This window comes from Medicago sativa, chromosome 7, assembly GCF_051527215.1.
Source record: "Medicago sativa cultivar Bolivia chromosome 7, Bolivia_mono, whole genome shotgun sequence".
Classification (NCBI taxonomy): domain Eukaryota; kingdom Viridiplantae; phylum Streptophyta; class Magnoliopsida; order Fabales; family Fabaceae; genus Medicago; species Medicago sativa.
This window is the reverse complement of record NC_140755.1, coordinates 85,011,218-85,022,853: the sequence shown is the minus strand read 5'-3', so window position 1 is coordinate 85,022,853 and position 11,636 is coordinate 85,011,218. Positions and strand designations below refer to the sequence as shown.

General features: G+C 32.6%; 1 pseudogene across 1 annotated transcript; it reads left to right on the top strand.

Annotated features, from left to right (window-relative positions):
* Positions 1 to 626: 626 nt before the first annotated feature.
* LOC146909537 (uncharacterized) lies at positions 627 to 11,636 on the top strand (annotated as a pseudogene). Its single transcript, XR_015018268.1, has 7 exons — positions 627 to 832; positions 3,826 to 6,440; positions 6,521 to 7,270; positions 7,418 to 7,887; positions 8,086 to 9,017; positions 9,115 to 9,881; positions 11,430 to 11,636. The product of XR_015018268.1 is annotated as an uncharacterized LOC146909537 (transcript).

The following is an 11,636-nucleotide window of genomic DNA, read 5'->3' as shown; positions in this document are numbered from 1 at the left end:
TATTAGAAGCTTAAAGGGAGAGCCCAACTAAAAGGAGAGTCCCACATAAAGTGAGAGAATCCTTTAACTTATATGTCAATATGGAGCTCTATGGAGACATTGTTAATGCCATTAAGGAGCTAACTAATCCCTTAACATTTCATATTTAATGGCAAGGCCAATAATGAAAGTCATAATTGTCAACCATCAAATATCTATATTGATTATGTTTAAGTTAACATGTTTTCATGACATGGTTTGTTCTACCAGCCTTGCATATGGTGTTGACATCAATGAGTCGACATAAAAAACCAAGTGATATTTTTAATCATATCGAAGGTAGATAAAGTATAATTGCCTCATTCTTTTCTTTCCTCATGCATATACCATTTTTAATGGCTATAGAGAATCTATAAATTTGCCTACTTTTTTTTATACATACTTTTCTTGACATTAAGATATACCTTATATTTGTAGAAACTGATAATTCATTCTGAGAATTAAGAATCTTTCTTCCCCTCAGATGTGAGGAAAACAAATTCCTTTCTTTATTTTTTGTTGCTTCTCTTTGTTAAAGTCAAATTCTTTCTTCTACCATAAGTTGTTCCTTCTTTATATAATAATTACATTCCAATTTCTTAGCCTTCACCTCACTTTTCCATTTCATTATTTACCTCCAAACTATTCAAATAGTCTTCCTTGTAAACATACCCAATTTGTTGAGGACCTGAAGCACAAAAAAAAAAACAAAAAAAATCGTTTTAGTTTCATTCTAAACTATATTATTTTTCTCTTGGGAACGCTTATCAACATCTCTTATTCAATCAAAAGTTACGACATACGACAGTATCTGGTAAGTATTTCCAAATATTTTTGCTATTTGTTTTTCTCTGTTTTTTATTTCTTTTTATTTTAATTTTTTGTGTGTTACCATCTCTCCATGTCTTTTATAGTGTTTATATTTACTTTAAATTTTTTTTGGTTTATATTTAAATGTGTGTAGTAATTTTAAAAATACATAAATAAATTTACATGTTATGATCATATTTATGGTTTTAAGGTGGCCATGCAATAAAGCAGTTATCAAACATAAACTAATTTGAGTTGAAATTTTTTATCGATACATAAATAACTATAATTTTTTTAACTGTGTTAAATCTAGGGAAGTTTTACCCTATACCCCTGCACTTGTACCTTTACCCCTACAAACCATTAGAAAAATACAATTTTATCCTTTTGTCATTTGACTTCACCCCCACAATAAGTTTTTTGGTAAGAAGAATTGTAACTGGATTTCTTGGAGATAAAATGCAAACCGAAAAACCGTGTACAGTGCGAAAGATTCATTAATCCAAATTTTAGTATTTTGATTTTTTTTTTTCAATCAATCTTGTTCTCTTTCTCTCTGCAATTGTCATTTTGTTCCTGCAACAATTGTTCTCCCAATTGCAACCAATTCACATTGTTTTTTCTTTCATTATCAAATCACAATCTATGTCATCTTTATTATTTTCTTCTTCTTCTTCGAATCTAACAACTCCAACAATAACAACCTCAAATTCCAAAATTTCAAACATTGAAAACACATAAATCATCTCATCAACCCTTTGGCTATTCTCTTTTCAATTCTCTTTCATCTCCAAAACACATTTTTAAACAAAGAAACCAAAGAGAAATAGATTTTCAGAAAATAAACACAAAAACAAGATCTACAAAAATCAAGATAGGAAGAAGGAAGATGTAGAGAGGAAAAAATCAAAATAAAAAAAAATCTGGATTAAAATATAGAAACTGAATTAAAAAAAAATGATCTAATAGAGGTGGGAGAATGAAAATCTATGGATATGATGGCTCACGTTAGTCAAGTTCACTTGATTATTAAGTTTAGATGCAATTTTTTGATAAAGTTTAGATCCATTAGATGATGAATTCAAATCTCAATTTTAAGTTCTCTGGAAAACTTTTACTTTGTGGGGGTGAAGCAGGGGTAAAATTGGAATTTTGATAGTTTTGCGGGGTGAAAGTATAAATGTAAGGGTGTATGGTAAAATTTCCTAAATCTAGTGGACGCCGGGTTTGATTAGAACTGTCAAATGGCCCGATCCGACCCAATCCGTCTTGATCCGATGGACCGGCACATATAAATGAGTTGAAGGGGGTCGGCCCACTTTATTCATGGGCTGTCAAAATTGAACCCAATCCAATTAGTAGTGGGCTACACGGCCCGATGATCCGGCCTAGCCCTTATTTTAAAATGTATTATTATTATTTTTTTTTTTTTAGAAACATCACAAATTACATGTATTCATAAACTTAGTAAAGTGACACATAAAACACCTATTAAATCAATATCCATAATAGATAAATACCACAAAAACATCCATGGAGTATAAATACCACAAAACATCTATTAAATCAATATTCATAAAAGATAAATACCACAAAATACATCCATGCAAAAGAAGATAATATTTATCACAACTCACAAAGTGCAATGTTGGAATTGAAAATAACAAGTTAGGTCTTACATAACAAAATAATTACCAATCCAACAACTCAAAATAGAAGACAAAATAAATTATAAAATTGACAACTTTTGGAGCTAAGTCTCTTGAACATTTGGTACTGCAAACAATAGTATATCTTCTACTTCGAGATATATACATTACCGAAGTCAACCAAAATTATTTTCTAATTTTTTTAGTATTTTTAATGGGCCAACCCGCAAGCTTTGTTGGCCGGCCCAACCCGGCCCTTGAAAAATATAGGCCGGTGGGCTGGCCCAAAAAGATAGGTTCATTTGTTTTCATGCTTTTTTACGGTCCGACCCGTACTAAAATAGTGGGTCAAGGGGCGGCCCGGTGGGCTCGGCCCATTTTAACGGCTCTAGGTTTGATCGGTCTATGGAGTGAATATCGAGTCTCAAAAAGTTGTGTTGAACCACGATTAAATATAAACCGCTAATCAACTTATTTCGTCAATTAATGATTTTTTTGACATAAAAATATGTTTCATTCAAATGCTAAAATAAATACCGTACAATCAAAATGATCATGTATTGAAACATTTTTCATCCATATTTTGAGATCAATACTAGTAATTAGGAAAATCAAAAACACACCAAGAATACACATAAACATTTCAAAAGTCAAAGGGAAATTAACATATAAATCGTAATACATGTCAAGGAACACAATAAGATGCTCACGTAAGAGTTAGACACAGTCAAGGGTTGTATGGTAGCCCACGGCAGTAGGGAATTACCTACTAAGCCACTTAGGAAGTTACCTATGAAATTACCCTATAGGGTTCAAAGAACTTGATCCCTATGAAACAAACATCAAGTCCTTCAGTCAATTCACCAGTTTCGTTTTTTCGATGTTACGGTTGCCGAAAGGGGTTTTATGGTAATAACAGAATGGTTCTGCCCCCACCGGTGGAGCCACCAGACGTATAAAATGGTGACAACCAACTCATTTTATTAGGATTAGGATTAATGGACCACTCTAATCCTGTCAATAAACAACTATGGATATATCATGAATTTTTTTGAGTTTACTTCTCTCTTATATAACGTTCAATTAACTGTTTATAACCCAACAACGTAGAGTTGAGATGATAATAGAAGAACAAGAATTAGTATGTACTAAGATTTTCTTACACATAATTAGTATGGTGACTTATAATTATTGTATTTCTTATCCTATATATTTATTTATTATTATTTTGCTAGCAAGCAAATTGCCTATTTATAATAGTACTAATTTTATCTTTGTAATTATCTAAAAATATAGTAGATCTAACACATTTTTCTGTACCTTGTTTGTTTTGCCTATCATAATTCAGAGAACTTCCACTTAAAGCAAAGAAAGATGGAGTTTCTTACTGAACTATCAAAAGAAGCTGTCTCAAAACTTGGAGAATTGGCAGTGCAGTCTACAGTGAAGCAGTTTGAATATGTGATCCAGCACAAAAAAATTATTGCCAACTTGAAGGAAGAACACAATAAGTTGAAGGGCGTCAAAGAAGCACTACAAGCATGGGTGGACACAAAAAGAATGAATAGAGAAGGAATTGAACCTAACATAGAAAACTGGCTCAACGACGTTGCAACATTTGAAAATGTGTTACAAAGTTTCTACGAAGACAAAGTTAAGATGAACAAGAAATGTTTTGGTGGAAAGTGTCCAAATTTGACATATAATTACTCATTGGGAAAGCAAGCCACTAAAAGCATTGAATATATTACAAGGTTGAAGGAGGAAAAAAATGAATTCCAACTCATATCCTACCATAAAGCTCCACCAACTCTTGGATCCACCTTCACTGAAGATATTAAGAGCTTGGAGTCTAGGAAGATAATCATAAAAAGAGTCATAGAGAAACTGAAGGATGATAAGTTCAAAAGAATAAGCATATGTGGAATGGGTGGAGTGGGAAAAACCACTCTGGTAAAAGAACTCATCAAATCTGTAGAAAATAAGTTATTTGATAAAGTTGTGATGGCAGTGATATCCCAAAATCCTGATTACAAGTATATCCAAAGTCAAATTGCTGATTGTTTAGGCTTGAGTTTGAAAAGTGAAAGTGTGGAAGGAAGAGGCAGGGAATTAATTCATAGGTTGAAGGAAATCGATGATGATGGAAAGATTAAAGTCCTAGTTGTGCTCGATGATGTGTGGAGTGAGCTTAATTTTGATTGGGTGGGACTTCCATCACAAGATAATCAAAAATTTAGTAAAATAATCTTCACGTCACGATATGAAAAGGAGTGTCAAAAGATGGGAAGCCAAAAGAACTTTCATGTTTCTATTTTGCTCGATGATGAAGCCTGGTATCTATTTCAAGCAATGACAGGTGATGTAGTATACGAACCTGATATTTATCCAATAGCAAAACAAGTATCAAGGGAATGTGGAGGCTTGCCTCTTGCTATTGTAATTGTTGGAAAGGCACTCAAGAATGAGAAAAAGCTTAGCACATGGGAGGATGCATTTGAACAATTAAAAAATTCCCAATCATCTTTTTTCCAAGATGTTCACAAATTCGTTTACTCACGCATCGAGCTTAGTTTCAAATTTTTGGGTAGCACAGAACACAAGAAGTTCCTTATGCTTTGTGGCTTGTTTCCAGAAGACTTTGATATACCTATTGAGAGTTTATTACGTCTTGCAATGGGCATGGGATTGTTCAAAGTTGTTGGTGAACAATGGAAAGCAAGAAATCGAATGCATAGTTTGGTGGACGATCTAAAGAGATGCTACTTGTTGTTGGATAGCAATGTTCCAGGGTGTGTGAAGATGCACGATATTGTACGTGATGTTGTCATCTTAGTTGCATTTAAAACAGAGCATGGGTTTATGGTGAAATATGACATGAAGAGGTTAAAAGAAGAGAAAATGAATGAGATCAATGCATTATCACTTATCTTGGATGAGACAATATGGTTAGAAGACAACTTAGAGTGTCCTACACTTCAGCTTCTACAAGTTAGATCAAAAGAAGGGAGACAAATTCATTGGCCTGAGCATTTCTTCCAAGGTATGAAATCACTCAAAGTTTTGTCTATGCAAAATGTTTACATTCCAAAACTTCCATCTCTATCTCAAGCCTCAGTTAGCCTCCATACACTACAAGTAGAGTATTGTGATGTTGGTGATGCATCTATTATTGGTAAGGAACTTACACACCTAGAAGTCCTAAGCTTTGCACACTCTAATATTAAAGAACTTCCAATTGAAATAGGAAACCTAAGCATTCTAAGATTATTGGATTTGACAAATTGCAATGATCTTAATGTCATTTCTACTAATGTCTTGATAAGATTGTCTCGGTTGGAAGAACTTTATTTAAGGATGGACAATTTTCCTTGGAAAGTAAATGAAGTTGCGATCAACGAGTTAAAAGAGATATCTCATCAGCTAAAGGTTGTTGAGATGAAAGTTAGAGGGACTGAAATTTCAGTCAAGGATTTGAACTTATACAACCTACAAAAGTTTTGGATTTATGTGGATCTTTATAGTGATTTTCAGCGCTCTGCATCTTTAGAGTCAAATTTATTGCAAGTCAGTGCTATAGATTATCAATCTATTAATAGCATGATCTCACAATTGATTAAGAAATGTGAAATCCTTGCAATAAGAAAGGTGAAAGGCTTGAAAAATGTTATGCCACAAATGTCACCTGATTGTCCAATTCCATACTTGAAAGATTTAAGGGTTGACTCTTGTTCTGATCTCGAGTATCTGATAGATTATACTGTCCATTGCAATGGCTTTCCACAAATTCGGTCATTGTCTTTGAAAAATCTTCAGAATTTGAAAGAGATTTGTTATACACCTAATTACCATGAAGTCAAGGGATTGATGAATGACTTCTCATATTTGGTGAAGTTGGAATTAATAGACCTCCCAATATTTATTGGATTTAACAATGCTATCAATTTGAAAGAACTCAATCAAGTAAGTAATTTATGTTTTTTATGTTTTATTATTATTATTATTATTATCATCATCATCATCTAGTCAATTGTTTTGCACAGGTAGAGGAAGGTGAACTATCAATGAATGGGAAGTTGTTTTCATCTGATTGGATGCAACAATTCCCAAAATTGGAAACAATCTTGCTAGAAAAGTGTTCTTCCATTAATGTGGTCTTTGACACTCAAAGATATTCATATTCAGATGGCCATGTATTTCATCAATTGAAAGAACTCAAGATATCTCGCCTTAATCAACTAACACATGTCTGGAGTAAAGTTCTGCATTGTGTTCAAGGTTTTCAAAATTTGAAAACTTTGACAATATCAAATTGTGACTCTCTGAGACAAGTATTTACTCCAGCTATTATTGGAGCAATCACCAATATTGAGAAATTGGAGATAAATTCTTGTAAGTTGATGGAGTATTTAGTGACGAATGATGAAGATGATGATGAAGGTGGCCATATTAATAAAGAGGAAGTAAAGATTATCTCGTTTGAAAAATTAGATTCCTTAACACTTTCAAAACTCCCAAGCATAACATGTTTTTCTGCAAATTCTTACGAGATAGAATTTCCATCCTTAAGAAAGATGGTAATTGTTGAGTGTCCAAAGCTAGATACATTGTTTTTGCCAAGTGCATATACAAAGCAAAACAATCATTTTGTTGCATCATACTCAAATCTCGATGGCACTGGTGTTAGCGATTTTGAAGAAAACAACCCAAGATCTTCTAATTTTCATTTTGGTTGTAAGCTGCTGTGTTCTAAATTGATCCGACAAAGCAACAAAAATAACAAAATCAACAAGGTACGAGTTCGTCACACATATATTTTTAATTATCCATTTATTTTTATATTTCCTAGGTATAATTTACTTATCCATATGTTCACTTGTTGATTATTATTTCTTAATATGTTTTAACTAGATTGTACACAACTTTTATTTCATGATTAGGCTCCTTCTGTTTCTGAAAGGAAACCCAAGATAGAATTGGGCGGTGCACCTCTTCTTGAAGAACTTTATGTAAAGAGTTGTGACAAAATAAGTGTCTTGTTATCTTTTTCGTCTATGAGATATCTTGAGCGTCTAGAGAAGCTACACATACTGAATTGCAAAAACTTAAATGAGATAGTATCTCAAGAAGAATCAGATTCAAGTGAAGAAAAGATTGTGTTCCCTGCATTGCAAGATCTGCTTCTTGAAAACCTTCCAAACCTTAATGCTTTCTTCAAAGGACCCTATAATCTTGATTTTCCATCACTACAAAAAGTGGACATCCAAGATTGTCCCAATATGGAACTTTTTCACGAGGATTTTGTAGTACACCTCAGCTTAAGGATATCAGCATGGAAATTAAATCAATGAGGAGCAGCTACATACATAAGAATGACATGAATGCCAATATACAAAGATTTAAAGCATTTGTAAGCCTCGTCTTAATGTATCTAAATTACATATATTGTATATTCATAAATTTTAAGATATATCCAGTACACTTAAATAGTTTCAACATAATAATTTTAATAGTTGATTAGGAGCAAGCCATTAATTTGTTATTTTTGGAATACAAGTTAGTCGATACAGTTAGGGATAATGGAAATAATTAAATGAATATTTTGAAGGTGGAATTGCAAAGATCCGAGATTGAGAAGTTGAACTGGACGGAGCTACGTGATAAAGACATGTTTGGATACTTTTTCGAAGAAGGGACAATCAACATCACAAGATTTCATAGATTATCAATGCTTGTACCATTCAGTGAGATACAAATACTTCAACATGTGAGGGAACTCGATGTAAGTTATTGTGATTCATTGGTTGAGGTGTTTGAATCAGTTGAAGAAGTTATAAAAAAAGGGATGTCACTACACATTATCATCTACAAAAGCTGACATTGGAACATTTGCCAAGATTGACTCGCATATGGAAGCACAATATCACAGAGGTTGTAAGCTTTCATAATCTAACAGAAATTAAAGTCTCTAAGTGCCACAATTTGAAGAGTTTGCTCCCCCACTCTATTGCTAGAAACCTTGAGAAACTTCAAAGAATAGTAGTTAAGAGATGTAGAATGATGGAGGAGATAATAACAATGGAAGGGGAATCTATAAAAGGAGGCAACAAAGTCAAGACTTTATTTCCTAAGTTGGAGGAATTGACACTTCAATTTCTTCCTAAGCTGAAATGTGTTTGTTCAGGAGATTATGACTATGATATCCCTTTATGCACTGTTGAAGTGGACAAGGAATTCAATAATAATGATAAGGTGCAGATTTCATTTCCACAATTAAAGGAATTAAGGCTTCGTGAAGTACCAGAGCTCAGGTGTTTTTATTCAGGAGTGTACGACTACAATATCATGGTGTCGTCAACTAATGAGCGTCCAAATATGACAACCTTTCCCCATGGAAATGTTATGGTAGACACACCCAACCTTGATCATCTACTGTGCCCCACAGTAGGTGATCAATTTCTGTGGGATTGGAATTATATGCAAACACTTGGAGACCTAAATTTGACAATATATTATCTTCGTAATTCAGAGAAATACAAGGTACAAACAAATACACATGAGGTCTTCCACCTCGAAATACTCAATTAATTTTAAAATTTAGATTACGTCAATTTTATATATGTTGTATCTTGTGTAGGTGGAGTTGCAAAAATTAGAGACATTTAGAGATATGGATGAAGAGCTTCTTGGCTACATCAAAAGAGTAACAAGGCTTGGCATTGTAAACTGTCATAAGCTATTAAATTGCATCCCATCCAACATGATGCAATTATTCTCACATTTGAAGAATCTCACAGTGGGAGAATGTGAGTGTTTAGAAGAGATATTTGCATCAAATGATAGCATGTTGGAGTGTCGATTATCCGACTTAGGTTTATACTCTTTGCCAAAACTGAAACACATTTGGAAGAGTCCTGGTCAAATACTTGGCTTTCAGAATTTGAAAAATATAATCATAAAGCAGTGCAATGATTTGAAATATGTGTTTCCGGATGTTTCAATAGCCACAAGCCTTCCAAATTTGTGGAAGATTGAAGTGTCTAAATGCGAGAAGATAGAGGAGATAATTGGGAATAATTATTGTAATCATGTTGAACCACAACAACACAAGGCTAACAAGATCATATTCCCAAAATTGTGGCAAATTGGACTAGAGAAGCTTCCTAGCCTCAAATGTTTCAGTCAAAGCTCTTTCCCTTGCTATGTTGAAATGCCAAACTGTGTAATGATAATAATTGCAGACTGCCCAGAGATGAAGACCTTTTGGTACGAAGGAATCTTATACACTCCAAGTCTTCTTTATTATGAAATTTTTGTACAAAATATACCAGTGGTAGTGGACAAAGACGAAGGTGTTAACGAGGTAATACAACAACACCATAAATGATTGTGTGTTGGTGTGAGGTATGAATTACTACAACTTTCTCCTTCTTTTTTATTTGGATTCTCTCTATTGAAAAATTCTCTCAAGTTTTCTGAGGTGAATTCTCACCATTAAGCATGAGAGATAAAGTGAAAATTAAATTATAAAGAAAAGTGGTTGTTGTACTTTAATGGTGGAGATTTAAAATGGAGAAAACTTGAGAGAATTTTCAATGAAGAGAACCCATCTTCCTTAATTAAGATGTCATAAATGCGTGAATTTATTGTTTAAGTTATAATTTGACATTAGATATCAAGATCATTTCATATTCGATTAATAAAAGATCAAACATATAAAGCATTTAAAAAATTAATAATTTTTTTTTATATTTATTTATATTATATAAACTATTATTTACACTTGAAAAAAGGCAAGCGGACAACAAGCTGCACCGTTAGGCTTTTTGGACGACAAAATCAATCATCGTAAACACAACATTCTACTCATGGACCTAGGAGACATTATACTCTTCTTTTTTACTTTTCAATATTCTAATTCTAATGAAACTTAATTGTCATATAGTTTGTTATCTTGAAATCACATATATAGATTGTTATGACTGCATTTCTATCTTCTTTTTGCAGTCAATCAAACCATATACTTATCTGAACATCTATCTGGAAGTAAGGCTTTTTCGTTTGTCTTTCATTTGTTTTTAGGTTATTTTAGCTTGATAGGGATTCTAAAAGTAAGATGCCATTTAAGAATTTGAAAGGAGATGCAACAAACAAAACCTTTTCTTCTGAAGACAACATATCAAGGTACATGGCATTGATTTGGCTTTATTTTGTGACCAAAGTAGTGACAAATTTGATACTAGCAATTTTCATATATACTAGTAAATTTTAGTATGTGACAATCGAACTGAGTTCACACAATTCCATCCCCTTAATCCACATCTTTCTTTTTTTCTTCTAGTGTGTATCCAAACTAGTCATTTACAAATTGTGAGACATACAAATTAATAATTTTAATGACAAACTAGAGAAAGAAAGATAATTTATAGTTTATGCTTATCTTTTACACTTTTTGCTTTAAAAGTGTAAGTGATTTGTGCACTACTATATTTCTAAGATAGTTATTGTAACTAACAACTAATGAAGTTTGGCAAGGTCATCATTTTTTCTTTTCTAAATCATTAGTTAATTTACCTTATTCATTTTTCTTATTAATGAAAATTTAGGATGGGGGAACGTATGGAAAACCTTTGGATTCAAGGAGTAGTTATAAGTGAAATTACATTTACTACATAAACTAATGGCCATAGGCGTAAACATTGAGGTTAGTTAACTTTTCTTCTATGAGACGGTATTGATCAATTTGAAAAATATACTCAAACTTTAAGCACTATGAATGATATCTCTTCTGCATAAATTACAGGACTACAAACTCATTTTTCTGTGAAATAGTTATCTTAGATACTTGATCTTTTCATGTGCAAGGTTGCATTGCATTATCCCTATATTATGATTTTCATAAAAGGTGTCTTTAATTTGATTCTAACTTCCTCTATCATTACTGTCTTGTAGATGGAAAATGAAAATCTCAGAGAACAAGAACTAGCTTCAGCCATAAGCAATATGTTGAGACATTGAATCTGGAAAACTTTTATCCATTCAAAGAATGTTTGTGACTCTTAAGTAGAGGTTATTGACAAATTCAAGGATGTTTTTTTTTTTTATATAGAGAATTGTTTCTGACTATATATGTTTAAATAAGGAAGAATCATTGCTGAA